The 10,336-nt window shown below is 31.8% G+C and overlaps 1 long non-coding RNA gene across 1 annotated transcript; it reads right to left on the bottom strand.

Moving 5' to 3' along the window:
• Positions 1 to 1,905: 1,905 nt before the first annotated feature.
• LOC134717469 (uncharacterized) lies at positions 1,906 to 9,392 on the bottom strand. The gene is made up of 4 exons (XR_010107324.1): positions 9,193 to 9,392; positions 4,383 to 4,464; positions 3,849 to 3,950; positions 1,906 to 2,268 (listed from the first exon to the last, which is right to left on the bottom strand). It is a non-coding gene; the product is annotated as an uncharacterized LOC134717469 (long non-coding RNA).
• Positions 9,393 to 10,336: the final 944 nt, after the last annotated feature.

Genomic DNA, 10,336 nt, shown 5'->3' with positions numbered 1-10,336 from the left:
CAATTGTGAGAAAATGGGTGAGGGATACAAAAAATGGTTTTACAAGAATCATGTACATGATGTACATTCCATATCATTTTGGTCTTTTCAAATTACTTAGATATGTATTTTTTCAATCATTTATAACAAAAAAAGTTGAAATAATATGCATTTTGTGCTTAAAACTGAGAAAAATCACAAAAAATACAAAATTAACAGCACGGTAAATTTTACTCAAAAAAGCGTCAAAATATTAACACCAGTACCTATAGTTTTTGTAAGTAAAATTTATTCAGATTGGTCCATTTCATCCTTATAGAAAGTATAAAAAAAAGTTTAATTGTGGAACTGTGATTTTTTTTACGATAAAAGCTCAAAATCAGGTAAACATGGTAAAAATCGATGAAAAATGGGAAAATCATCAAAATTGGGCATTTTCAAAGGGCTGTAGCAAAAAAAGTAGTGCACCACGATATGATTTTTTCTTCACCAATTATTTTGTTAGTCTTATAAACGCAAAAATCAGGTTAAGAAAAAAAAGTTAAATTGTAGAAATTTTTGGCTCCTCAGAGGTGTACATCCTTAAGGGCATACGATACAGTTTTGATCCTGTATTTACAAGTTCGTGAAAATTTGCATATAGGCTATTCTTTACCTGATTAAATCAAATATGTAATAAAAAATATACCTTCATGTGCTACTTTTTGAGTAAAATGAGGTCGAAATTTTGTTTATTTGCTCAAAATTCATATTTGTGGCCGTATTTTCTTTTTCGAAAGAAAGGCATAACTTTTTAGCTCACCTGTCCTGAAGGGACAAGTGAGCTTATGCCATCACTTGGCGTCCCTCGTCGTCTGTCGTCCGTCGTCTGTCGTCGTCCAATTGTCTGTCGTCGTAAACTATTTCAAGAATCTTCTCCTCTGAAACTACTGGGCCAAATACTTTCAAACTTTAACTGAATGTTCCTTAGGGTATCTAGTTTGTAAATTGTATCCGAAGTTAAGATATATCAACAAACATGGTCGTCATTGCTAAAAATAGAACATAGGGGTCAACTGCAGTTTTTGGCTTATAACTCAAAAACCAAAGCATATGGAGCAAATCTGACATTGGGTTATATTGTTTATCAGGTCAAGATCTATCTGCCCTGAAATTTTCAGATGAATTAGACAACCTGTTGTTGGGTTGCTGCCCCTGAATTGATAATTTTAAGGAAATTTTGCTGTTTTTGGTTATTATCTTGAATATTATTATAGATAGAGATAAACTGTAAACAGCAATAATGTTCAGCAAAGTAAGATTTACAAATAAGTCAACATGACGAAAAGGGTCAGTTGATCCCTTTAGGAGTTATTGCCCTTTATAGTCAATTTTTAACCATTTTTCGTAAATCTTAGAAATCTTTTACAAAATTCTTCTCCTCTGAAACTACTGGGCCAAATACTTCCAAACTTTAACTGAATGTTCCTTAGGGTATCTAGTTTGTAAATTGTATCCGAAGTTATGATCTATCAACAAACATGGTGGCCATTGCTAAAAATAGAACATAGGGTTCAAATGCAGTTTTTGGCTTATAACTCAAAAACCAACCCTCATGAAAAAATAGTGTCTGAATTCTGTCTGACAAGTATTCTTAATTTTTCTTATTTTTTTCTGAATAATGTCTGAATAGCTAAAAATGTGTTCATTAATGCAAATGTCTGAATTTTTACTGGATTTCGGACTATTATGGAAAAATTCAGAATTTTCATTCGCACATTCAGACAGGAATCAGAAAACCATTCAGACAAAAATCAGAATAGCATTCAGACAAAAATCAGAATTATGTAAGAATGAATTAAGGCAATATTCAGAATGAATTCAGAAAAATCTGAATTTAATCAGAAAGATTAAGAAATAATCAAACACATTAAAAAATATCCAGATAACATTCAGAAATATCCAGACAACATTCAGATGGATTCAGACAGATTCAGAAAACATTCAGAATGTGGATATCCATACAAAACTTTGTAACTTGTACAACAGATATTCCCCTAAAAACCTAAAAAGAAGTTCTTAAAGTTGAATGAAAATCAATGTGTAAGCACATTGATGATGGTCAAATACCCTTAGCCTCTATTCAATAATAAATAAAATCCAAATTTTCAGGAAGTTTGTAAATTAATAGTTTCAATAACATAAAATTCAAACTTTAAATTTTCAATTTAATTTTATTATCTGATATGGATCTGTGATTCCCTGGTCTGTTCTTTTTCTGTCTCTCGAGGTCTCCATCTCTCTTGTGACCTGAGTAAATAAAAAAACAAGCTAATAAAAGAACAGAACTTCAATGTCTCTTGTGTTGCATTTTTCTTGTCTGCCCAGGGACAATAACTAAAATTCCACAAATTCTTGTTTGAAACTGTTACTAAATCACTATGATATTTCTTCCCATTTCCCTAAATCCAACCCTTGACATTGATGATGTGAGCCATTGGTATACATTTTATAAAAATCTGGCATGAATTGCCACATGACATGTATGAGTGCTATTTTTCTGTATTTAATTAACATTAGAAAAACAAAACATTCTTTGAATGGAACTTTGCCATTAACAAATACACAACTTCCTAGTATCAAAAAAATTTTAATTAATTTTTAATTATAAATGGTCATATATCTATGCAATTCTTCAATCCCATATGCAATACATGTATTTTATCAAGTACTTGGGAACCAATTTTTGGGACAAATTCAGTTGACTTTTAAAATCTTTGACCTTGACCTCATAATTAGTTGTTAGGAATCCTTAAGGAATCTATAATCAAATGAATATCATGCTGATTTTTTGTTTATTTATAGTTTAATGTATTAGTTTTAATGAATATGCAATTAAAGAACCTTAGTGATTTCGCTCACATACCCCACATCCCCACATCCCCACATTTTCATTGGAGAAATAAAATAAGTGCAAGAATAAAAAATTATATAAAAAAATTGAATTATAATTTCCTTATATGTCCTTATTACCGTATCTACAAAGTTTCATGAAATTCTGTCGTGTGGTTTCAGAGGAGTTGCAATGACAAACTGTTGCAGTAGTACATTGAAGCAAATAAGTTCAAAGGGGCGTAACTCCTATAGAAAAAATTGAATCACAATTTCTGGTCAATATGCACAACTACATAGTATTTCTTTATTATTATCCACAGTTTCATGAAATTCTGTTATGTGGTTTCAGAGGAGTTGCAATGACATACTGTTGCAGAAGTATATTAAGCAAATAAGTTCAAAGGGGCGTAACTCCTAGAAAAAAAATTGAATCATAATTTCATGATGTATGTCCTTATATTATCTACAAAGTTTCATGAAATTCTGTTGTGTGGTTTCAGAGGAGTTACGATGACAAACTGTTGCAGTAGTACTAGTACATTAAAGAAAATTAGTTCAAAGGGGCATAACTCCTAGAAAAAGAATTTATAATTTCCTGTTGATATGCACAACTGCATTATATGTCCTTATTATCTAAAAAGGTTTTATGAAATTCTGTTGTGTGGTTTGAGAGAAGTTGCGATGACAAGAAACGGGACTGATGAACTGACGGATGGACAGACCGACAGACAGATAGACTGAGACAGGTCAAAAACATTATATCCTCTGCAACTTCGTTAGTTGCTTGCTGTATAATTGATGTAGGAATTCATTATTTCAAATATATGTGTCAGCGTCATAAATTAATTTAAGGTATTGGCTGTATGGTGACCATTAGCTATCATTGTTCTCATCTACATTTGTACTGCATTCATATAGTAGATAGTTGTCTCATTGGAAAACATTCCACACTTACAGCTTATTTTTAGTCTATTAAAACTAAAGCATGTACATACCAGATTCAATTGATTTTGCACCATTTTTCTTTTTAATAGTTCTGTTCAAAAACATGTACATTAAGTTGTAAGTCTCTTTCACTGACATCTGTGGAACCAATTCTAAAAAGTTAAGTTAAAATATTAGTATCAATACTGACACCTAAATTTATGAACTCGTATAAAATATTCAACAGTTGTCTTAAAGTGAAATTCAAAAAGAGCCATCAGAAAAGACTTATCAAAATTTGATGGGTTGTGTTTTTTTTTTTTAAAAGATATTGGAAATACAATCAACTAAAAGTTTTATCAGTGTTGATTTAAAACAAAAAGTGTCTTTCGACCCTTTCACTTAGAACATAACAGCCCTTACTGTGATTTTAAATAGATTAATGCATAAGTAACATGTGCAACAACGGCAATATATATAAACCGAAGGTAAGAATATCTAAGTGAAGTACATTGTATTTGCCACTGGATGTAAAGCAAAAAAGTAAATATTTGTATATTCTTATAAATTGAAAGGTTGCTGTGTCTCATCTCTGACATTCTTACCTCAAAACAATTGGTACTTTTCCACATTATCATAAACACAATGATGCAGATCATCTTTCATCCAACTTCAAATGGCTCAGTCCTTAAAAAAGAAGAGAATATTGTTTTTTATTGGTACATTGTATAAAAATTGATTTTGTTATAAGTCAATTAAAACCATACTAAATATTATTTTAAACACATGCACATTTAACTGTTCAATTAAATTTAAAAAAAAAAAAAAAAAAGTAATGGTAGGTACATGTAGGTATTGATTTAATAGCCTACTATATTCTATTGTACCTGTACCAAGTCAGGAGCCTGTAATTGAGTGGTTCTTGTGGTTTGCTGTTTGTTATATTTGTTTTTCTTTTAATGTTTTGCATAGTTTGTTAAAATATTGTGTCATAACACCACTTTCCTGTTTGGTGCACACAAATTTAGTTCAATTCCTCCACATTCTATATGTGCCTGTCCAAAGTCAGAAGCCTGTAGTTGAGAGTGGTTCAGGTTGTTGTTGTACTTCGTGTACTGTCAATTATGTCTTGTTTTCGTTTACTGTTTTGTAATAAATTGGACTTTAAATTTTTTAAATTGAATCGTCTCATATTGTAAATGTTCTTGTCAGGATTGTCAAGACCAATTATTGCTATAATACATGGTATAGGTTTCATAGGCGGATCCCGGGGCCCTAGTTTTTAGTGGCTTTGAACTAGCTGTCCGTAACTTTAAGTACTCTCAGATCTGTACTTAGTATCTTTTTGTTTGGATATACAAGTACCCAAGCCACGTCCACTCTGTTTTTGCTACCGGTAGTTGTATTTTATTTGTATCCATCTGATAAGTTTAGCAACTGTTTAACAGATTTTTATAGTTTATTCTTTTGTGTAGTTACACAACTGTCCCTGGTTTAGGGGGAGGGGAATTCCTGCTATAAATGTGTTTAACCCTACCACATTCTGTATGTATGTGCCTTTCCAGAGTCCGGAGCCTTTAATTCAGTGGTTGTCGTTTGTTGATGCTTAACATATTTGTTTTTCCTTCTTTTTTTTTGTACATAAATTCCTATTTGAGTTGTTTTACATTTGTCATTTTGGGGCATTTTATAGTCGTCTAATTGGTACGGGTGTTGCTCATTGTTGAAGGCCATACAGTGACCTAAAATTGTTAATGTCTGTGTCATTTGGTCTCTTGTGGAGAGTTGTCTCATTGCATATCATACCACATTTTCTTATTTGTATACAGCTTATGGCTATTCCTGGCTGACCCAAGAATCTGTCTCTCATGAACTATTGGTATCATACAACTATCACTTTTCTATTGTGGTGTCAGATGTTTTGTATTATGACTTCAAAACTTTACGGGAACCACTGTGATGTCCACAAATAGTGATAAGGTGTATATTGGTAATTGTAATAAGTTCTGTAAAGTCAGAAATTATTTCATGCATTTATTGATTAAGATATTGTCATTTCAAAATAAAGTGTGATTCCATAGTGGACTATACATTATGGGCTTTTCTCATTGTTGAAGGCTGTACAGTAACCTATTAATATTATTGTTAATTTCTGTCCATTTTGGTCTCTTTTGAAGAGTTGTTTCATTGGCAATCATACCAGATCTTCTTTTTTTTATACTGTCAGACCTCATAATTATTTCGACTATGTATACCCTATTCCCGTAGTCCAAATAATTATGACGTCTTGAAAGGCTATTATATTTTTTTTCCTTGACAACAAAAAATATAATAGCCTTTGAAGATGTCATAATTATTTGGACTATGTTTACCCATATAATTTATAATTACATGTTCATTGTTGTTTTCAATTTTGCATAGTATAATCTGACTATAAGGAAACGACCATTTGATATTCTGTCACAGGAGGAGGCACGATTAATTTTGGAATATGTATTTTGTGATTCCTGATTGTTTTATTTTTTAGTTGTTTAAAAAGATAGTTGTAATTATTACATTGGTTGCAATAAATTACATTGATTTCCCAGTTAAATAAAAACCAATAATTTCACATGTGAAATAAACGTGGTTATTTCACTCTCTGACGTCATACAACAATAGGCGTTGTCAGGACGTCGATAACGTCGGATCAAAACAAATTGTGAATGCGTAGTAAAAACATATAGTTCCTTACATTTTCTACATTAATTTCATAAAAAAAAACATTAGCCAATGTAACCAGATGCTCCGCAGGGCGTAGCTTTATACGACCGCAGAGGTTGAACCCTGAACGGTTGGGGCAAGTATGGACACAACATTCAAGCTGGATTCCGCTCTAAATTTGGATTGTGATTAAATAGTTGACACAGCATAGGTTTCTGACACAGAATGAATGTATTCAAATGAACTTAAAATTTTTGTTTTCTCTTAGAGCAATTCACTATGCTGTTGAATATTAATCCTCTCAAAAAAATGTTTGAAGAAATTTTCTTTTTATTTATGAAATTTCAAATGAGAAAAATTGAACCCAATTTTTTATTCCAAAACTAATTTCAATTAAAATATTCTAATGAAGTTTGCAACAATTACTAATCATTTAAATACATCATAAAATATTAAGATGTAAAAAAACTGCTTGTTATCACTGAAAGGTAAAGATTATTTAAATTTATCAGTTGGTAGAAAAAGTGAATATACATTGTATATTGTATATAACAAAGATTTAAGTTGATTCTGGACAAAGAAAGATAACTCCAATTAAAAAATATTCTTGCTATTGCACAATATTGTGAAATTAGATATTTCTTGCTTACTATACTGGACAAAGAAAGATAACTCTTAATTAAAAAAAAAATAGCTATTTCACAATATTGTGAAATTAGATATTTCTTGCCATTGCACAATACTGTGCAATTGAAAAGACTTGCTATTGCACAATACTTAATATAATAATTTTAGATCCTGATTTGGACCAACTTGAAAACTGGGCCCATAATCAAAAATCTAAGTACATGTTTAGATTCAGCATATCAAAGAGGCCCAAGAATTTAATTTTTGTTAAAATCAAACTTAGTTTAATTTTGGACCCTTTGCACTTTAATTTAGACCAATTTTAAAACTGGACCAAAAATTAAGAATCTACATACACAGTTAGATTTGGCATATCAAAGAACCCCAATTATTCAATTTTTGATGAAATCAAACAATATGTTTAATTTTGGACCTCGATTTGGGCCAAATTGAAAACTGGGCCAATAATCAAAAATCTAAGTACATTTTTAGATTCAGCATATCAAAGAACCCCAAGGTTTCAATTTTTGTTAAAATCAAACTAAGTTTAATTTTGGACCCTTTGGACCTTAATGTAGACCAATTTGAAAACGGGACCAAAAATTAAGAATCTACATACACAGTTAGATTCGGCATATTAAAGAACCCCAATTATTCAATTTTGATGAAATCAAACAAAGTTTAATTTTGGACCCTTTGGGCCCCTTTTTCCTTAACTGTTGGGACCAAAACTCCCAAAATCAATACCAACCTTCCTTTTATAGTCATAAACCTTTTGTTTAAATTTCATAGATTTCTATTTACTTATACTAACGCTATGGTGCGAAAACCAAGAAAAATGCTTATTTGGGTCCCTTTTTGGCCCCTAATTCCTAAACTGTTAGGACCGAAACTCCCAAAATCAATACCAACCTTCCTTTTGTGGTCATAAACCTTGTGTCAAAATTTCATAGATTTCTATTAACTTAAACTAAAGTTATAGTGCGAAAACCAAGAAAATGCTTATTTGGGTCCCTTTTTGGCCCCTAATTCCTAAACTGTTGAAACCAAAACTCCCAAAATCAATCCCAACCTTTCTTTTGTGGTCATAAACCTTGTGTCAAAATTTCATAGATTTCTATTAACTTAAACTAAAGTTATAGTGCGAAAACCAAGAAAATGCTTATTTGGGCCCTTTTTGGCCCCTAATTCCTAAAATGTTGGAACCAAAACTCCCAAAATCAATACCAGCCTTCCTTTTATGGTCATAAACCTTGTGTTAAAATTTCATAGATTTCTATTCACTTTTACTAAAGTTAGAGTGCGAAAACTAAAAGTATTCGGACGACGACGACGACGACGACGACGCCAATGTGATAGCAATATACGACGAAAATTTTTTCAAAATTTGCGGTCGTATAATAAAAAGTATAACTAATCGCCGTATTTGAATATCAAAAATAAGACAACTTGTGACCGAACGCCGCTATGGATTAAACTCGTGCTACGCGTTGTCTTATTTTTTATATTCAAATACGGCGATAAGTTATACTATAAATATCCTTTATTTTGGTGTGTAAAGTAATTTTTCATTCTGATATCTTTAAAGGCAAGGCTAGTCCAAATAATTACGACGTCTGGCAAGGCTATTTTATCTTTTTTCTGGGACGACATTAGTCCAAATAATAACGGTATAACATCTGGCAAGACTATTTTAATTTTTTTCTGGGACGCAGTCGTAAGAAGGTGTCCCCGAATTTTTTTTAAAAAGCCTTGCCAGACGTCATAATTATTTGGACTAAGACGATGTCATAGGCAGGCATTGGGCAGGGCCAGATGTTATAATTATTTGGATCATGTTATAATTATTTGGATCATCCAAATAACTATAACATCTGGCAAGGATATTTTATGTTTTTCTGTGACGCCGTCGTAGGAAGGCACCCCCCCCCCCCCCCCAAAAAAAAAATAGCCTTGCCAGACGCAGGACATAGGGCAGGACAAGATTATTCAATTTTCAAATCCCCTGCCCCACCCACAATATTAAATATTAAATGGCCGTTTCCAAATTAAAAAATTAGCATTGAAATGGACACATATTCATACCCCATGATCGTTATTGGCACTGATTTTTGTATAGCCTGTAACTGTTGTCACTTGCAGTTGTGGATATTTGTCTTGTATGTGCGTTTGGATTTACACTGACAGTTTACAAGTTATAGTCAATTTCCTGGGCAAGTTGAAAACCATCTTCTGAATGGCAGACGTCATTTTTTCCTTTATATCAAGCTGTTATACATACAAAGGTTCTCGTTGTTATTTTTAAAATATCTGTCCTGCAGCGTTCAAACGTTGTCTGCGTCACACGATCTAGATCTAACATGAAAACCAACTCCGGTTCATTTTCCGGATTATAGACGATTACGTTCACCGATTACCATGAAATCGCCCGCCGAGAATAAATATATCGTACAAGGAAATTTTTACTTTATTTCTGAAACTAATATAACACACGTGCTATAGTTGTCTCAGCGGTCTTGTATGATTAATTTATGGAGGTTTTCAACCACTATAAATATCCGTCTACTGATATGGAATAATTTATAGGCAGCCTAATTTATAAACGGACGTTATATATGAATCCGGGTCCGTACGCCCTGATTCACGTTCGCCCTAGTACCTGTTCGCCCAGGGTCCATTCGCCCTGATTATTATTTTTTTCTAATTGTTGTCTAGTGGCATAATTTTATGTATTTGAACAAAATATGTTGATGTTTGTTGAAAAAATCACCGAATATTTATATTGCCGCAATCAATTTCATCATTTTCCCTTTGATTGCAGTACAACCCTGGAATACAATGTATTTATCTTTATTGATATTTGTTAACAAAATAATTGTATTCAGTCATTCACTAATGTATGCAGTATAACTTAGACTAGTCTCAGAGTATTATAATGAATGAACTTGTAAATCTGTTTTACAGTTCGTACATTTTTTAAAAATTAATTTCAAGCTGAATATATTATCAAAACAATTTTGTTTTTATAATATTATTAATCCATCAAAAGACAGGTATCACAATAGGCATATATATATGCCCCCTTATAGTTTATAGTGTATTTACTGGAACTATTATACTAACTGTCATTGTAATAGTCCTAGGTTTTTACCACAGACGTATTTTTACGTAGCAAGTTAAACAAACGGACAAAAAAACGGGATTTTTAGGGCTGCATTTGTCATAAAAA

The sequence above is a fragment of the Mytilus trossulus genome, chromosome 5 (genome assembly GCF_036588685.1).
Source record: "Mytilus trossulus isolate FHL-02 chromosome 5, PNRI_Mtr1.1.1.hap1, whole genome shotgun sequence".
Taxonomy (NCBI): domain Eukaryota; kingdom Metazoa; phylum Mollusca; class Bivalvia; order Mytilida; family Mytilidae; genus Mytilus; species Mytilus trossulus.
This window is presented reverse-complemented; position numbering and strand designations above follow the sequence as displayed.